The sequence below is a fragment of the Lygodium microphyllum genome, chromosome 27, assembly GCF_053477565.2.
Source record: "Lygodium microphyllum isolate KBCC chromosome 27, Lygodium_microphyllum_v1.1.10, whole genome shotgun sequence".
Classification (NCBI taxonomy): Eukaryota; Viridiplantae; Streptophyta; class Polypodiopsida; order Schizaeales; family Lygodiaceae; genus Lygodium; species Lygodium microphyllum.
In genome coordinates, this window is record NC_141161.1 from 60,539,380 (window position 1) to 60,560,145 (window position 20,766).

Sequence of the window (20,766 nt, forward strand, 5' to 3'; positions counted from 1 at the left end):
GTTTGTCAACAGTGAGGATGATTGGGTTGTCGCCTTCGGGGGCATCTTCCTTCACATAAGGATATGGATTGTTCTGGGGTGATCCCACATGAGGACAACTCCCTAGGGTTGAGGCAATAGACGCTAGTGGAGAAGCCTTTGTGGTTATAGGCACGAGGAACTCTATGGGCACTCTTTGTCTAGCTAGATTGGGACATATTGATCTCTTGTCTCTCAAAAGAGGCTTGTTGTGGTATCATAACTTGCCCTCTCAAAACAAGTAGAGTTATTCCCTTTGATCTCATAGTAGATAGTGCAACGACATATGTAATGCCCCTCTAACTCTATCTTTATACACATAATTGGTAGACTCGACCTTGTAGCATGATAATCTCATATCACCCTATTTCCATCCATATAGATGATATTATGAAGTATACCAATGGTATGCTGAACATTGTGTAAGCATTAGACAAAGTTATCCTAAGGAGGTGTGGGGGTATCTCATTTGTGGGAGCTTCCATTTTGAAGGAACATCATTGCCTTAAAGATGGTCTAAGAGACTAAAGGTGCAACATCTAGCTTTGCTATGATGATCTCATGGGGTATTGACGCCTTAGTCTTGATCATACATGCTATCATCATCACCAATGGTCTTTCCATGGGCTGCTTTTCATCAAAGAAGTCTCTCTTTGGTCCTTCTTGCACTATACGTGCCCTCTCCTCATGTGGTAGAGGCTAGGCCCCTAGATCTCTATTTTTAGAGAAGTGTTGTGGTGATCAAAGCATCAAAATGCCATTAGGGCCAAGTTTGAGGCCAAAATGGTATTGTAAAAGTTTGGATTAATTATTAATCACATCTTAACCAGATGAAAATGGGGGAAGAAGGACACAATTTTAAGATTGAATCAACATTAAAAGTGGTTACACATCTCTCTTTTCTTTCTCTTTCCTTTCCTTTCGTATTTAATGACCCGTTTCCCAAAAAATTTGATTAGGACCTTGAGAAGAGTGTTGCATTCCCCAAAAAATTTGATTATGACATCGAAATGATTGTTTTTCTATCATTTCTCTCTTATTCTCTCTCTTCTAACCATTTTTCTTCCTCTCCTACTCGTTTGCACCATTGGAAGAAGACTGAGATATATTTCTATTTCTCTTTCTCTCATCTGTACCACTTCTCTTTCATATTTCTATTTATTCTTCTCACAATGTTTATTTCTCATGTATTTGTACCATGAATTCCAATAAATTATTTAGACTACAAGAAGTAAGAATTCATTAAGGTATTGATTGGAAGAGAAGGAATATACTTTTCTTTATGTTATTTTTGTCATTTGTCTTTGTCTTCCTTCTTTCCTTTCTATTTTTATTTGTCTTTTTTATGTATTGTTGTTTGTCTCAAGAAGGGGACTAAGAGGAGAAAGAAACAAGAGAGACGGCTGTAGGGGTGAGAATAAGATTGGCGAGGAAAGACTAGAAGTGGAGGAAGAGAAAGTAGCCATGAAAGCTACAAGAGAAGGTGAGATGAAAGAGACTATCCTGATTATTATTGAATGATGAAAAAATGAAAGTCTCTTACATCTTATACCTAGCTAATATGGCTGGTATTTAATTTTTCCAAATGATTAAATATTCCTAGTCCTTTACATTTCATCCTTGCCAAAGGTGTTTTCCCTTTAAAAAAAAGGACATATTACAATGGTTGGAATGATAGGCAAGACAAAGTACTACTCTATTTTTAGCATTACAAAAATGCAAAAAATTTGGAGAATCTCAAGAATTTTGGATGAATTCAAATTGAAGAATGATCCTTTTTAATGTACAAAAATTGGATGTCTTCAAAATGAATTCTTGGCCACAAAATCTTCTTGAAAAGATGCTTCCAACTAGTAGATAGCTTGTTGTCTAATATAGACCCTACTAAACAGAATTTGAAATAACTTTTCATAGGGTAGTTTGAATGGGGTGTGGTATGCATCAAAATGAAGCTCTTTTGAAGTACTTTCAAGTTATGTAGGTTGCACTTTGCTATCATTATGATAGAGTAAAATCTTTTAAAAAGCAGAAGACTATCTGGGGCCTGTTTGCAAGGAAACATGGCCAATTATAACTAGCTCTTAGCCAAAAGAGCATCCTAAAGATAGGAAAAATATTTCAAAATGGATGTTGGCCTATAGGAAGCTTCCTTAAGTGACTCAGGGCCCTTCCTTTTGATTAAGAATCTAATGATTGATTGAGATCAAAGCTTCTTTTCTCATTGTTGTATAACTTCCTTAGGGATGTATCTATGGGTGGCAATTCTTCTACATAATTAACCTGGGTGTCAACGAAAGGCTTAAACTAGCTTACATGAAAGACATTATGAATCTTCATGGAGGAGGGACATTGTAGATGCTAAGTCAAGTCTCATATACACTTGAGGATCCTATATGGCCCATAAAACATATGTGCAAGCTTATTGCTTGAGCCATCCTTCAAAGTAGAGTATAGAGACTTAGGCACTTTTAGAAATACTAACTCTCCTTCTTGAAACTCCATAGGGCATCTTTTCTCATCAGCATACAAGTTCGTATGCTCTTGGGTTTATTGAGATTCAATTTGCACTATTGAAAAAGGGTTTGCATTCAATCCAACTCCTCTTTCCCTTGAGGATCTATCTTTGCACTGAATAAGACTGTAGGAACTAGCATCTTATAACCACATATAGGCATCAAAAGGAGAAACACCAATGCTTGAATGTGTAGGACTATTATAGGCAAACACAACTAAGTGGAGCTATGAGTCCCATGCATGTTGCACATCATGATATAAACGTTTAAAATAAGTTTCTAGCAATTTAGTGACTCTTTTTGTTTGGACATCAATTTGAGGATGGTATGCTATAGATGGAGCTAACTTAGTGCCCATTGAGTTGAAAATTGCCTATCAAAAATTGCTAATAAATTTGGTATCCCTATCATGAACAATGATATGTGGTAATCCATACAATTTAAAGATATGCTCCATGGACTGATTAACAATTTATGATGTAGTAAATTGAGTCTTGGTGGGAATAAAATGGGATGCCTTGGTGAGTCTATCCACCACCACATAGATACTCCATTGCATGGGTGGGGATTGCAAACCATAGGGTCATTGCAAGGATCGAGGGCACAAAAAGGGGATACATTATACACAAACACCTTGTTGAAGGAGGAGGGAGAAACCTCCTAGATGAAGTCAGTAGTAGTAGGAAAATTAAGTAGGCTAAGCATGGGATCAAAATTGGTAGTTCATGCCTCCTTCATAAAGCATGATGATCCTAGAGTGGGAGGCAAAACCTTGTCCTATAGCATGGACACCTTTTGTCCAAATATAGAATATTTTTCTTGGCTAGATACAAGAAGTACATGCTCCTATGGTTGACCACTATGATCATTGTATGGCACGCGTGTGCACACACACATGCATGCATATATCATTATCACCTTTATGAATCTTAAAAAAATGATCTAGTATATGTATATTGTGGTATCATAAGCACCTTTATGAATCTTAAAAAAGTGATTTATTATTTGTATATTTAAAGACATTAGAGATAATGGGTAATACACCTGTATTCATTATGACAAAATGCACTCCTCTTGAACATGTCTTTCCCTTATGAAAAGATTATAGTAATTAAAAGGAGCGTATTTATAACATTAATAAGTTATTCCTTGTGTTGCACACATGACTAGATAATATATTCTAGGGTCCTCTTGTGCTACTAAGAAAGATCTTTAACATGTTGGAAACATTCACTGAGACCTTCTATAACATTACAAGTTTTCATTTCTATTCTTGTTTGAGGTCATGCTTAGAGAGATCACTACTTATGGACTGTTGAAGGTCAGAAGCTAGTGTTATTTTTTTAGATGGAATATGCCAAGCTTAGACTTGAAATGTTTATGGATCATTTTCACCTTCAAAGCAATTCTTTTTCTTTGAAGCTCTATCCTTGAATATTGGGCAATGTAAACTAGAGCTAATATAGTTATTTGATGGTGCAAATGGTTTTCTCCTAGATCATGCAACCAATTAATTCTACGAAACTAGCACTAGTTTTGCAAGGGGTAAGGATAAAATTCTTCTCCATGTGCTTGATGATGAAGGTTGTGTAAAATAATTGCATTATCATCACAATATGGATAAGAGAGATTCATTTTCTAGCTCCAAAAATGAGTTTTTTTTGTATTTGATTTGATGGCAAGCAGTAGCTTGCATGCTCCTATGCTTAGTGCCAAGGAGTTTCACAAGATTCTTAAGCTTTCAAGGTGCTATGATGGTTATGTTGCAATTGAGCTTTCCCCATGCGGCTGAAAAGTTCTCTATGTTGGGTATGGAGCAAAAAAATGGTTTTCATCATTGGTAAACATAATATATTTTGAGGATTATGATTGCTTTGATGGTGTTGTGTACTTCAATAGGTGCTTTGGCCACAATAGATGTACTAGTTTGGATTATTCCCACTACATAAGGCTTTGACTTCAAAAGGAAACTTGATCAAAAGGAAGGATAAATCATATTGTCCAAAAGGATTAGGAACTCTATAATATGGAAACATAACTTGTAGGCATTGTGGAGAGATGTCTCAATATGTTGATACATACCTAGTAGTCAATGTACTACTACATTCCAAATGATCAGTTTGGCTTCACATACAATATGCTATCTGTTTGAGGAACCGCATGCTCCATTTGAAGAGGGCACTCATAGAGCACATGCTTCAGCAAAGTTATGAGCAATTTGAATACAAAGAAAAGGGGAATCCATTCTATACTACATGATAGTTGAAAATAATAATCACAAAATGTGCTATTTTGGACATGCTTATGGGGGATTAAAATAAAAGGAAGCTAGATAAAGTAGAAAGAGGATAATGAAATGTTTGGAACATGCCGAAAGGGCTCAAAGTATTACAAAAAAAAGAGTTTGGGTAAATACTAAATTCCAAGAGTATATGTAGATATCCTTTGATCAAAAGTGTCTTGCTTTTAGGGAAATTGGGATCATCATATCTTTGTCCAATAGTTGACAAAATAGACCTCTTAAGTGACGAGCTTGTTGAACTTCAAGAAAATGAACTTTTTTGCCATGGGAAGATGAACCATATACAAGAAGTTCAAGCTAAGAAATCTAATGGGAGAGTTTGAAGTGCAATTCATCCAAAATATCGAGATGGAAAGCTTATTAAATGGAAGGGGAAGCTAACAAAAGAATTTTGAGATTATATAGAAAAGGCCAAAATGCTAAATACACCAATTGTTCAGGAGGTCATAATAGCATGTGGTGAGTGCCGTATATTCCATGATAGTAGTAAAGGCTCTTGGGCAAAGGGTGTGGCATATTGAGTGAGTAATTTAATTTTCTAAGAAGTGTTGGGTAGCATATGAATAGATATGTCATTCAAGGTTGGAAGACTCAAGCATGTCTAATTAGTGATATGATTTTGGGTACATTTGTTTTTAATAAAGATGGTATTTTGTATGTATTTGAGGGATTATCATAATACTTTTCATGCTTTTCTTGCATTTTCTTTGTTGAAAAAATATTTTTGATGCTTATATTACAATGCAAACTTCTTTGATGTGTTTGTGATGTAATACTCATATTGACATTTCAATGTGATATTGAGAATAGTAACAAAAATTTTACTTTGTTTACTACCAACCATTCAAATACAATAGAAAGTCGCATTTGAATGTGCAACATTATCTTTGAGTTTGAAGGTGTTGAGTTACAAGAAAGAAATAGAAATCAAGTTAAGAATAATTTTAAAATTTAAAACAAGTAGCCATGATGATGCTTGTAGGTGTAGAATGACATAGTACTAAAAAACTTGCAAAGTTATGTTCAATATATAGATGTCAGGTTGCAATAAAAAAGATAAAAAATAAAAGCTTCTTTAAGATTAAAACTAGTAGACATGATAGTGCTTATACATGTACATGGATGGGAAAGGGAGAGATGGAGATGTGTGTGTGTGTGTGTGTGTGAAAACGTGGGTGGATGGAGCCCCAAGAGGAACACTAAGAAAATGGGGAATCTACTACAAGAAAATCTATCTTGTATCATCAACAAACATATTTCTCATATTTGCTATGACCACAACAAGGAAAAGAACAACAAGAATAAGAAATCTTCACGCAACTTCATAGATATAATTCTTCCACGTCTTTAACTTGAATAAAATCAATTATGCTCTTCATATTCTTCATAGAATTCATCAAAAGACCACAAAAACACAAGAGAATACACCACTTTGAATGAAAATCATCACATAGTATTCTTTTTCAAAAGTTCCATAGCTTTCTTTCACAATCTCTCACTCATAGATACATTGTTTTGCATAGATTTTGCTATCTCTCACTCACTCATACACTCTCTCTCATACATACTCTCTCTCCATTGTACAATGAGATCATCAAGAATAATCATTCATAACCATTCTTTGGTCTCGTGGATACCCCTCCCAAGAGTTATGTCTGATATGAAAGGTCACCAAAGCCACTACAATGTCTCTTCATAGCTCCACAGTGTCATTGTCATTTTAGTCTTTACTTCAAGTCTTCAAGAGCTACTTCTTCCACTTCTTGGAGCTATTTTGAACTTATGTTCATCTCTTCCCAATATTGGAAAACTTACCCAAGCTACATATTCATCCATCATCACATTTACAGAGGCATACAGAACAGAATAGAACAGAAATAGAGGCATACAAAACAAAATAGAACAGAAATAGAGGCTCTATAGAAGCTCAACAAAGGGTTTACAGTACCATATAGAAGGTCATTAGAAAGCCTTGAGCTTACTTAAATCATTCCAAACCATCAAGAATCAATCAATAAGCTTCCAAACATTCTAAAACTTTATCAATCCTTACTCCAACCCCTCATGCAAAAGGAAAATATAGCAAAATAAAAGGTCAACATACTCAAACATACCCAATCAGACATTAACAAGACATCAACAGAATATGTCAGAACATCATTTCTCCACTATAAAACATCATGAGCTTCTCAAACCTTATCAATCTAATGCAAAACACTTTCAAACACTTCCAAAAAAACTAAAAATAATTTAAAATCCATAAAAAATCAACCATTCAATCCACAAAAACAACAAAAATCAACAAAAAAATCAAGTCATTTCAACCCTCAACATATCCCCACACTTAATTAGGGAGCATCCTTGTGACTTAAGAAAAAGATAATACAAGTTCAAAATATAGCTCATATCACTCTTCTTTATCATCTTCAGGAACGCCATTCAAATACGATCCCATCTCATAACCTGTATCTAATAAAGAATTACAATGAAAGGAAAACATCTTTATCCATTATCTCAACTTGGAGACATAAAAACATAACAAACTATGAAAGGATATAAGAGGTTCTGCATCTTTGCTTCTTGAACTATCCATTCAGTATCATAATCACCACAAATCTCTAAAGCTATAGTCTTGAATAGTGTTGAATCTCCAACCACCACAACCCCATCATAAAACAAAATAATCATCACACATACACATATGTACAAAACAACCATCTGAATGGCACCTCCAAAAGAGATAGCATTATGAATTATAAAAAAATTACATTCATGGGTATCAATGAAGATGATCCCTCTTGAAGGCTTGGTGATTACCGAAGCGATCCATAGAGAAGGATTCATCTACAAAAGTTTTGGGAGGATTTTGGAAAAATTGCAAATAACACATCCTCTCCACCAAGACAAGGTATCGGCTAGGTAAACAAAGAGCATGAAAGTACAAGATATCCAACTGTTGAGGATCAATAGTCACATTCACATTCATGTACACCTTTGGTATCGACTTTTAATCATTATGTGAATGCCTATGCATATATGCCAGATACTAAGCTAAGTGAGCAGTCAATCTCACTGAAGGATCTGAAGACTGTGAATGCTGCTGAGCAAAATAAAGATAGTTCTGAAAAGCTTGACTCTACTAGCCGTCCATTCTGTTGGAATTAATGGTCAATTGATCTGAGGTCCGATAAGTGAATCTCTTCTTGCACTCCATCCTTGTCTTCTAAGAAATTTCTAATCAAAACCTGCATACCCACTAACCAACTGAGGAGGTTGAGGGATAGAAGTAGTAGGAGAAGGAAGAGAAACCAATGAAAGAGGATAAAGGGATGGATAATAAAAATCATAAAAGGAAGAATGTGATAAAGAGGGATTAGCTGAGAACTGAGGAGAATTTGTTAAAAATGATGTTAATAGATAGGCTAGAAAAGCGGAAGAAATATTTATAGATGGGAAAGGATAAGATGGAGGAGGGAAAAATACTTGATCCTCAATAAAAGAACATTGAGTGAAAATAGGAATTTGAGGAGCACCTTGAGGTTGAGAAAGAAGAGGTAAGATAACTGGCAAGTTAGATTTGTAAAGAGAAAGATAAGCATCATATCTATGGGCCATTCACTGATAATAAGATAAACTAGGAAGTGATGGACCTAAAACAAATTGACAATGGTAAGCATCAAAGAAAGATGAATTGAAAGGAAGTTGTTTTGAAAGGTGGGCTAAGAGGTCCACCCTCAGTTGGTTAGTGTTCTACATATGAATAGAGGCTTTGTTTTGTCATTGATTTAGGATCATAGAGTCAATCACTGTATGCCAAGAGGTTTCAAGGCAATCAACCACTTTAGAAGAATAGGCCTGGAACATCTGATCAATTTGCAACTCCAAATATCTGGCATATAATGTAGCTTGTAATACCACATCCCCGACATACCAAGCTAAATCTTCATCATCTAGAGTTAATAAATCACCTCTCAAGTACATATAAGACATCAACATAGTGTCTGTAGTCACAGAGTCTTCAAAAACCATTCTAACCACTTTAGTCAATAAATCAGTAGACCAAGCTCCACTCCAACCATCCTCTGGAAGAGACAAATCCATCGTTGAAAGCTTGATATAGAAGGCCAGCTTGTGTTAGTGATAATGAACAAAGAAAGTGTGGTCTGGAGGAACAAACTCCTGAAACAGCTCAAATGAAGGCCACAATAAATCCATTCTAGATTGAAGTCTTTCCACCTTAGCTTGGAATAAGGGGCATAAGGTAGCATTCCTTTGAAGGATAACAAAATCTATAGGGGATAAGGAAGCAACTGACTGGACAGTAGGACTCTGTAAAGTAGAACATGATTGAACTAATTGTTCCTTAAGTTGGTGAATTTGAATGTTGCTCTGTTGTTCTAAGGTGGTATTAGCTGTTTTAAGCTCTTCTATTTGAGCAGCTATCAAAGCTTTAAGCTCTTGAGACTCTTATAGCAATCTATCTCTCTCCTCAGTCACAATAACCACTTGGGATTTAGTGTCAGCCAAATGAGTTTGCAAACTAGAAATCTCCAATTTCAGAGCATCAATAATCTTAGTTTGCTGCTCTATCTGGGTAGAAAGATCAGAAAACCTTTCTTGAGCAGAAGCTAACTCATCATTCACTTTATTCAGCTCTTCTTTAGTTTGTTGAACTTCTTCATAACAAGAAGAATAGAGTTGCTAGATACAAGCAGTTACCGAGAGTTTAATAGAACTCTGGATATCTTTGCATGAGAAAGAAATTACGTCTCCTACCACCAAGCATTGTACAGAGGGAATGGAAATCTCCAAAGTGCCATCTCGATGTGCTCTGGATTCGGCATTGTGAGGAAAGCTGGCACATTTGATTGCTAGACTGAACATGAATGGAGACTGGAAGAGGATGTGGGGCTAATTCAGCCACTCATTTAAGTCGCTTCCTCTGAATTATCACAGGCCGGGAGGGAATCACGATCCTCAATAACAACATCTATGCTTTCAATAGGAGGTAGAGGAACCTATGGTGGATCAACTGGTAATGTAGGAACTTCCTTTGGAGGGGCAACATTCGCTAAGAAAACAAAAAGGTAGGAACCAAATGTGACATTAGTCACGCTACCCCTTATGGCTCTAACAAAATGTTAATCCATTTTTCACAAGAGATAGGAACTCCAATCAATAGTAATTCCTTTGAACACCATTTGGGAAGCTCTGAATAACTCCTTCAAAAGGTAGTTAGAAGGTGTTTTGACATGCCTAAACCTGTCATGAAGGAATTGGAATAACTGCTATTCTAGACTGGATTAGAGATCATAGAGACACTAATGCCTGAAGTAGTAATAACCCTCTTAGGGTCCAATACATCCTAGGTCTGCTTTTGCAACAACTTGAGAATATCCTTGTTAGAAAACAATTGTTGAGCAGTAGGGAAAGAGTCTCCTCGATAGGGTAAAGGTAGAGCTTTGCCCAAGCTTTTAGGCGTGAGATGAATAATTATTCCTCTCACAGGACCGGACCTCTTATTATAAGAGGCTAAAAACTAATCACAGACATCAGTATCCTCTGGGATAAGCAGCAAGGAAAGTGTCACAAACTTGGCTAAGCTCGCTTTACTAATAATATCTGAATCCAACAACAATGAGTAGTCATGAGACACCAAAGGAATGTACTGGACTGGGGGAGGAGTACAAGGCGCCATTCAGATGGTTTACACACACCACACTCACACACAAACAATCACAAAGAATGCATGTAAAACAACCAAAATAATAGAAGATAAGATATCAACCACAAAAACTCACATAGACTTGACAACTGTCTGACCACCCCAAACAATCCACATCCTAGAGAAATTTCGGCATGGTCTCTACACTTATGTGATCGAAAGCTTCATGCAATGCATATATACAAGTACCCAATATCCCTATAACAGATAGAAAAGAAAAAGAAATACACATTGTATCCCTGACTCTAATCAAATAACCAATAAAAACCAGTAATCAAAAATCCAAATCAACTACTCAATTGAACAAGACTACTAATAAGGACTTCAACTGACTGCAACGTCACCCACCCCACCTAATGTGTTTATTAAAAGGGAGAATGTGCAATATGAAGGGAAAGTGAATTTAATTATAGGTCCAATGAATTTTTTATTAGGTGATAAACCTTAATAAGAAAATAACGATTTATTTTATCTATTAAAATTTTTATTAAGTTGACGGTGCTTACGAACATGCTTGAACTACAGTCCTGACTTTGGGTCTCTAAAAGTATATTTTTATAAATTAATGTGTGTAGTAATTTTTATTTAGTGCATACACTTGTGACAGTGGATTGATTTTATTACATATTAATAAGTGTATTTGGTGCATGAAGCGTGTGCTTCGTGAACGGCTGGTTCTTTCTTAATTAATTAAAAAGTGTGTTTAGTGTGAATGCACATGGAAAATATGATCAACTGGTTTGTTTTTAATAATTATTTGTGATGTTTGTGCAAAAAGAAAAATAAGAAAATTAACGGAGTACTTGGAGGAGGGTGTGTATGCAAGTACAATCTGAATGCGCTATCAATAAAATTGAGATGATGCAACCACAATAGAATCCAACAAGAAAATTCGACGAGCTGAAAAAGTTTGCCAATATAAGCGAAACAAACCAAACACCATGTCAGATAATTTTCAATAAATTGTGATATATTTTTCTGTCATATTTTTATTCAATTATATCCATAAAATGTGTTGAATTTGTTTTTACTATGTATGTTTTGGTTGGTTTGTCAATTTAGGATTTTTCTATGAATTTTTTTTCTTAGTTGATTTTGATAGGGATATTGAATGTGTGTGTGTGTGTGTGTGTGTGTGTGTGTGTGTGTATATATATATATATATATATATATATATAAAATTCAGCAACGTATGTTGAAAGCTAAGCACAAAGGTCCATTAGATTGTTTAAAAAAAAAGATTTTTTCTAGAAAATTTTCAAAATTGAAAAAGATTTTTCCAAGAATATACACATTTAATAAGGGTTTATTATGCAATTAATTAGTTTCCAACTAATTTTGATAGTTTTAGTATATGTGAATGATCCCAAAATATAAATAAAAGTTAGTATGATTTTTTTGATATTTTGGGATTTTTCTTTATTTTAAAACAACATTTCAAGCATTTTTGGGTAAATTCTCATGAAATAGAAGTTTTTTTATTGTTTTCTAATTTTTCATTAGCATTTTCAGTTGAGAAAAATTTAGAAAATTTTCAAAAAGTGTAAAAACATTTTAGAAAATTTTCATATTTATTTGAACTTTTATGGGTTTTTATAAGTTTTAATGTGTTTTTAGTGTTTTGCATTTTTGAAAAACTAAAAGAATTTCAGAAAAATGTACCCAAAAATGGGTTGTGTCAATGGTGTGTGAACATCACTTAGTGGGTCACCCTATGGAAAAAGACCACACGTGTGTCCTCGCACGTGAATGACTGCAATCATGAACATGCGTAACAAGGTCCAAAACCCTACATGCGAACAAGACCTAAGGAGGGCACACACAAACGATGGCAAAAAAGGGGATGGTCACACGCGGAAGAAGAAAGGACACACATTGGGGGCCAAAAACAAAAGGTGGGGAGAGGGTGAAATGAGTGTTGTTTGTATTATCAGTAGGTTTTTTTTGTTGTTTTTGTTGGTAAGAAAGTATGTGTGTGTGTGTGTACATACGTACATACATATAGGGGTGTGCTGGCCTTTTTTTTGAATTTGATTTTATATGTAATAATTTTTTTTTTATAGGGGGTGGGCTACTGGGGGCACCTGGGGGGGGGTGTGAGGGGGTCGCAGGTGGTGGTGGTGGATGTCCATAGGAGAGCGACGGGGTGGCTAGAAGCGATGGCGAATGTCGGCAAGGAAGGCCTATAGCGATGCGCTGTGTCGACGTTTTAGCGGGGCGAGGGGTGGGAACACTCGACGGTGGGGGCGGACATAGTCATTGGTGGCGAAGACGGGTGGCAATGACAGCTCGACGAAGAACTGCGAGGGCGTAGCCAGAGGAGAGGGCCAGTAGAGAGGCAACAACAATGATCAGGGAGGAGGAGAGGAGAAGGAGGAGGAGGAGGGAGGGAGAAGGATAGAGGGAAGGGGAAAGAGGAGGAGAGGGAATAATAAGGGAGGGTGGGGGAGGGGAGGAGAAGGAAGGAGGGTGACCCGTAGGGTGGGGGGAGGGTAGAGGAAGGTAGGGAGGGAGAGGTTATGGGGAGAGAGAAAGAAAGGGAGAGAGCAGGGGGAAAGGGGTGGCGGGGTGGTTACGGGCTGGAGGTGGGATGGGGTTTGCTTGTTGTTTTTTTTGGGTTTTTTTTTTCTTAAAAAAATAATAATTAAGGAATTAGGTGGTTTTTTTGGGGTTTCTAAAAAAAAAAGACCATTGTCGGACTAAGAGGGCGTGTGGGCACACAGGGGTGGAGAACGGCATGATGAACGTGTCGACATATATTAGAAGACGTATACCGGGACGTTCGTGTGAAAACACATAGAATATCAGAATGCGAATACATAGAAAAATTAATTAAAAAAATTTGGCCATCAAAATGGAGTGTGAAAAGAAGGAAAAAGTGTGTAGAATGATGTGCCAGATAGCTATCGGGTGAGAATGTAGTTTTGACAAGGATAAGACCTGTTCACATGGGAAGAACCAGAAAAAATGCACCCAAAATGCGAAATAAAAATCAATATGGAGAGATCCGTAGGGCGAAACCCAACGAGGTGAAAACAAAAAAGGTCTGCAGCAGTGAGGGGTCGGATAGGATGGGTAAGGTAGAACATAGTTCTAGGGGTGGTAGAGCACGTTCACATGGGAAAAATAACAAAAACACATACAAAAATAGAGTAAAAAATTAATGAGAAAATCCGTGCAGTAGAATGAAGCACGATAAAAAGGAAAAATGTCAGGAGAAACTTGTGAGATAGGGCTATTAGGTTAGAATGTAGTTTTGGGAGCATTAAGGGGCGTTCACATGGAAAAAATAGGAAAAACGGGCACAAAAATGCAGGATCGATAGATCTCCTTTAGTAGGTAATGCAGGATTGATAGTTCTTCTTTTGGAAGATTGATACCCACCTTCAGGTGACGTTCGATACCATCTGCATCCATGAACGGTAATTGCTTTTCTCCTTCCACTTTGCGGATGAATGTCCCACACGGATGGCTTTTGGGTATAGATTCAACTCCTTCAAGGGAGTAGTATCCTCTTCTGATGATTAACTGGAACCAACTTCCTCTTTCAATGGAGGCTTAACTTGCTCCTTGGGAAGCTGAAAGGGTATCATTGTGATTTCGGGTTTGGTTTGGGGATGAGTTACTTCTTGGCTTGAGGACTCGTCTTTCAAGGATGCATCCAAACATGTCACATAATAGGAACCTTCCACACTTTTTTCAAGTATCAAAGAATGTGCCTAAGCAAGGCACAGATGAGAAATGGTACATAGATTCAGGGGCCTCTAATCATATGACACCCCATGGAGAATGGTTTGATGAGTTGGTTGTAGGTTCTCATGGATATGTCTACACTGGGAATGATACCCAATATGATATTCAGCATAGAGGTGTGGTCCCATTGCTTATGCATGGCAACAAGAAAAAGAGTCTACATGATGTGCTTCATGTACCATCAATCACTAAAAATCTTTTGTCGGTTGTGGACAGATGGCAGAGTAGCAGAATCTACAAGTTAAATTCAATAAGGATGGATGCTTTATTGATGAATATGGCATTTGCTGCAAATTGATTGCTAAAGGCAGAAGGGATGGTAGAATGTTTACATTGGATGCATCTATTCCAGAATTGAAGGTAGCCATATTTGCCCATGATGATGGAGTTGTATGGGATGTTGAAATTTGACATAAATGTATTGGCCATGTAAATGTTTAGAAGCTAAAATCTATGTAGCAAAAAGAGGTTGTACTCGGTTTACCTAAGTTAAAATACAATGATCTTGGATATGTATGCTTTGCATGTTAGTTTGGGAAACAAGCAAGGTTTCCTTTTATGAGACATGTTAGAAATAGTTCTTGTCCATTGTAGTTAGTACACTCGAATGTATGGGGCCTGTCTCTTCATAATACTTCTTTCGGTGAAGCTTGATATTATGTCTCTTTCATTGATGATTTCAGCAAATACACATGGTTGTACATTATGCTGAAAATGAACTGGGCTGTTATATCTCAATGTTTAAAATCAGATGGAGGCAAAGAATATGTATCTAGAGAGTTTGACATATATCTTGCAAAATATGGTATAAAAAGACAGCTTACTTGCAATTATACACCACACAGAATGGTGTAGCAAAGAGGAAAAATCGTTTGCTTATGGAATCGGCAAGGGCAATGCTTAATGAAAAGAGTTTGCCAAATGCTTATTGGGCTGAAGCAGTGGTTACTGTTATTTATGTGTTGAATAGAACTCATACAGCCAGGATTCATGATGTAACTCCCTATGAGAAGCTGTATGGGCACAAGCTTGACATTAGGCATCTTAAGGTGTTTGGCTGCATTTCTTGCGTGCATGTTCCTGATGAAAAGAGTAAGAAATTGGATCCAAAAACTGTCAAGAGTGTTTTTTGGGTTATGCACAAGACAAGAAGGGTTACAAATGTTATCTACCATCCACTCATGAGACCTTGATCAACAGAGATGTAGTTTTTGACGAGCTGGCTTCATGGTATGGTAATCCTACTGCAGTGGTTTTTGTTGGATTAACTAGCACTAATAATGCTCAATCAGATAATCTCAACAGTGTGATGTTACCTAGTAATCCTGTCTATCATGCTAGATCCAAACATATCAATATGAAAAAAATGAACTCACAAATGGGCCTTTTAGTCCCCCCTATCTCCTCCTTAAAACAAGGAAAAGAGGAGAGAAGAATAGTAAAATAATCATCTTCTCTCTCCACTTTTGCAATCTTGTTTTGCCTTTTTTATATTATCTACAGAGATATACTCAGATTCCTTCTCTCCCCTCATTCAAGAAGTATTTTTCAACCAAATTTTATATTAAAAAAGGAGTTAGTTTGTGGGAGTGTGGTGCTTTGTTTTCAATGCAAAATGATTAGTAGATACAAGGTAATTGATTTTTTAATTGAGAACGAGGAAAATGAAATTTTGAAAGTTCCTTTTAAGATATTTTGGGGATTTTTAATATTCTGGCTTTTGGTAAAAAAACAAACCAACTGGTCAAATTTTGTGTTTTTTGGAAATATTTTTGGAGGTAAAATAGAAATGTCTAAAATACGAAAAGTCTTAGACATCCCTACCCTCTGAGCTATTTTTTCACATATCTATACTCTCTCATGGTTCTATTGTGACCTCTTCTCTGTGTTTATGCAACCTTCATTAACAAAGTGAATTACTTACACCCTCCTTTCCCTTGGCACCTTTGTGTGCCTCTTTATGCATCTCCACTCTACCTCCTATGACAACCAAGTAGGCTCCCCGTTTCTATTAACAGTAAAATAAATACAGGAAAGAATGAGCTACATATTGAGGTGGAGATTGAATACGCCCCATTATTCAAAAGAACCCAGCGTACCAATGTCAACCCTCAGGTTTAGGGTTTAGGGTTTTATCTTAAATTAAAATGATTGGTAGATACAAGGTAATTGATTTTTTAATTGAGAACGAGGAAAATGGGATTGAAACATGTGGACTTATGGGTTGATGAGGGAATCTACCCAATTGACCCCTTGAACAATAGACCTCCAACTTTCTTAGGAATCACAAATTTGCTGAAGTATGTGTGCGAGGGTGAAAATGGGTTGCTCAGTTACACTAGGTGGCTCAATGATCAAGCGTTCAAAGTATTTACAACTTGCCAAGCAACCATAAAAAATATCGTGATGTGATCGCTGCATATCATTTTCATATACAACAGCTCATAGGACAAGTGATACAACTGAATGACACTGTAATTCAACAAAACAATCAAATTATTTCAATGCAGGACACTATCCATGACATTGGTATCTCATATGAGGAGGCAAAGGTACAATTGGACGACTTGAGAAAGATCAACAGCAGGCTAACATAGGAACGCAACGAAAGAAGAAGCTAATCAATGAGTTAATTGTGAATAGCGGCCAGTGGAAGCGATATATCAAAGCATGTAAGGTAGCTCAGAAAGAGAACCTAGGTGAGGGTGAGGTTGGATCGTGTATTAGTAGATTGCTGAAGGCAAGTACATTGGAAAACGCTTTGAGCAATCCTAAGTTTAAGACTGTGAAGGAAAAGGTGATTGAGTGCATATTAAAAGATGTGTCAAATGAGTTCTTTATTGTGGATACGCAATCCATTTGTGACAAGACCGGTATTAGTACAATGACTTATTCAAAGATATTCAAAGGTGTGAAGGCTGGGTTTGGTCGTGTATTGAAGAGAAATAGAATCATGCCTCTTCCTCAAACTTCAAAGTTAATAGAGGCTCGATAGCAACTTAATTCAAAGGTTTTGGAGTTGATAGGAGATCCCATGTATGTTCAATGCGTGGAAATACTAAAGGTTGGGACCAAAAATATATACAAGGTGAAGTTCATCGAACTCAACAATTACTATTTAGATTTATACAAGGTGCAGTCGGCGATGGTAATGTACTACAATATGTCTATTGAGGAATGTAATAGTAAATTGCAGTTTGTTATAAAATTAGATGAAAGTGAGATCGTCAAATGAGTAAAGCTTGAAAGAGTTAGTGTCACTCTAATGAATAGAGCTTTACAATTCAACAAGAACAACCCAAGGAATTTTCGTGTTCAATCCGAGTGTGCCACGTGTGGTGGCTCATTGCATTTGAAGTTCCTAAGGAAACATTTGAGGTGTTGCAATTGTTCTTTATGCACACAAGCATTCCAAGCATCATCGATCGTCATGAATATGGTGAGATGCTCTCGATTGAAGGGTATGGTCAATACTTGGTTGAATGGCATCTTGTAGGAGACCTGAAAACTTTAAAATAGGTGTGTGGAATCTCCAATGGTGCAAATACAAAGAATCCATGCCTATATTGCTTGATAGAGAGGGTGGAAGGAAAGGATGGAAATAAGAATAGGCAAAGGATGACAAGTGCTGCACTGACGTGCAATAGAGAAGATCCCTCTTGGATGTATATGAATACATTTGCTTTGCTTACATGATGCAACCATAAAAAGAAGCCATTGCAATGTGTAGGAATGTGGAGCGAGTGCTACAGGAATTGGGCTACACAAGCATCAAGTGACACTTGAAAAAGATGAGAAGAGATTAGGAAAATTTGGTAACTTGCCAAAAAAGCCTTGCTTTGGAGGAGCAAAGACTAGAAAGTTTTTCTTAGTACCCATCAATGAGGAAGGGAATCTCAGTCGTAGGCCGCAGGACTATGATGGGTGGAAAAAGTTACATTTTGGAGTTCTTGATCGAAGTAATGGAGGAAAAACAAGGTTGGCCAAAGCTAAGGTTTGGATAAGTCTTAACAAATTGGCTCTCTTACTTCACAAGATGGTGTTTAATAATGAAGATAAGCAAGAATTTATCGAAGATGTGTATAGCTTCTACGAAAACATGGTGGAAGCGTGGGGCAAAAGCTTTATCATAAATTACATGGTGCGTACTAAGTTAATATTTTAAAATGGTATGAATTGTATAAACTATTGAGCATAGTTTTACTCATGTGTGATATGTGTCTTTGCAGCATATCCTTGAGGCACATGGGCCATAGTTTGTAGAAAAGAGAAGCATAAGAATTTGGTCCACAAAAGGGATGGAAAATTCACATTTGATAGTGCATGGTGCATACCAAAGAAAAACCGATCGTGGTGGAAGGGTGAATGAGAGCAATCCAATGATCCAATTGCTATCTTGGTAGTATAGGATTATAGTAGCGGATGAAGCTAAACTCTCGCAAAAGAAAGCAAATAAAAGTGCTGATGAATCGGCTACAGACATGATGGAATCATGTGGTGTCACTAAAAGAGTGTGTTATGAAGCCTCAAGTGCCAAAGAAAACCATGCCAAGTGGCTAGAAACAAGGCTTTGATAAGGCAGCAAATGGATTCGAAGAAAGCTAAGATAGTAAGATGAACAATGTGAGTCAGTGTGAATGCAATTCATAGTTTAAGAGAGAAAGAGAGAGTGTGCATCTATGTGAACGAGTCTTACAGTTTAGGGTTATATAAAAGAGGGTTTCACTTTCTATCTTATTCATTGAGTTCTCACATCTCTTGTGCAGGAAAGATGGCTAGGTCTAAGGTAGGTGCAAATAAGCTTTCGCTCAGAGCCCCATATCGTGTTTAGCCCCTTGGATCATCTACTAGCTTAGATGCACCCCCTTCTCAACCTAATGCAGCTTCCTCAAGCTGCCCTCACAAGGGTTCTCCTTAGCATCCCCCCACAGGAAACACAAGTGGAAGCCAGGTACAATGGCCTTGAGAGAAATTAGGAGGTATCAATGCTCTTTTGATCTCATCATTCCAAAGGTGAGCTTCTCGAGACTTGTTTGCAAGATTGTGCAAGACCTCTACTGCACAGAAAGCAAGAGGTGGTTTTTGGCACAAGTTCAGGATAGACCTGATCGCTTCACAAAAGAATATCTTCATGCTCTATAATAGTGTGCTGCAGATGCCTTTTTAGTTGACTTGATGACTGATGCTTAGGGTTGTGCAATACATGTGAAGCGCATCATTGTAACTCCCAAGGACTTCTAACTTGTAATAAATCTTCGAGCAGTGAAGGATGCATTCGTTCCAATGGAATGAATACAGTTTGCAATGTTATCTTTTTTGGCATAGTGTTCTCCTTGTGCATTGGACATATGACTATGTCCCAGTGCAAAACTATTGTACGCATCCTTAAAATATGGATTTACGATCACATGATGGACAATGCGTATGAAGCTGCATTAACCCAGTTTTGGGGTTTAAATGGGTTAAAAGTTCATTCTTATTCTCATTTTCACATCTTGCTTTCTTTGCTTCCTCCATTCTCACACTCCCAACCTCTGTCTCTTCTCCATCTTTCCCTCCTCGATCTTCCATGGCATGTAGCAAGCAAGCATGTCGCCGTTTTGGCCTCGAGAAGACCTCATGCCAAGGCCTGCCACCTAAAGCACAAGGTAGCAAGGTCACCTAATGTAGCAAGCACACACATTGCTCAACCACGTGTTTGGTCAAACAAGTAAAGAAGCTTTGATCGCTTGATTAGCACCACCTTCTCCAAGCTAGATATCACAGCTATCGCTCGAAAAGGTCCAAACTTGGTCAAAGCTCGAATTTTCATGATTATTTCTTCCCCTCCTGGTGAACACTTCTTATGGAAGACCACCAAGTCTACAACAAGGTTGCCAATGTACTCCTTCAGAGTTGAATCCTTTCTTCGAGCTCCTCCTTGCCTTGATGCAAACTCATCTATATACAGTATGCCTTGAATGACAAAGTCAAATCAAACAATATATTTAGCAACTAACCTAGAGTTATTAGAAAGTGATGAAACTTGATGGTAGGGTGCGTCGAGTCCCTCGGAGTCCATCGGCGGCTTCGGACAAGGCAATTGCAGGCATCATTTTTGTCAAAAAATTTATCGGTGGAATTCGGGGGACCCGACACACCTTACCATCAAATTTCGTTACATAAAAATATATGGTAGTTCTAAATCTCACCATCTCCAGATCATCTTGTATTTTCATTTCCTCATGTGTCAGTGAGGCACTTCTTTGGGCAGAGGGATCTATAAACTCTTTGGTAGGAAGCTGGGGCCTTGGTCTGAACAGATCATGCTATAGTGCTTTAAATTCAGTATCCGGTCTTCTTCAATCGAGGTAATATACTCATGTGCTGCTATGATAACACTCACTGTATCTAAGTTTGTGCCATCATATCTTCCAATCTCTGCCATTGTCAGATGCACATCCATGTAATCATAA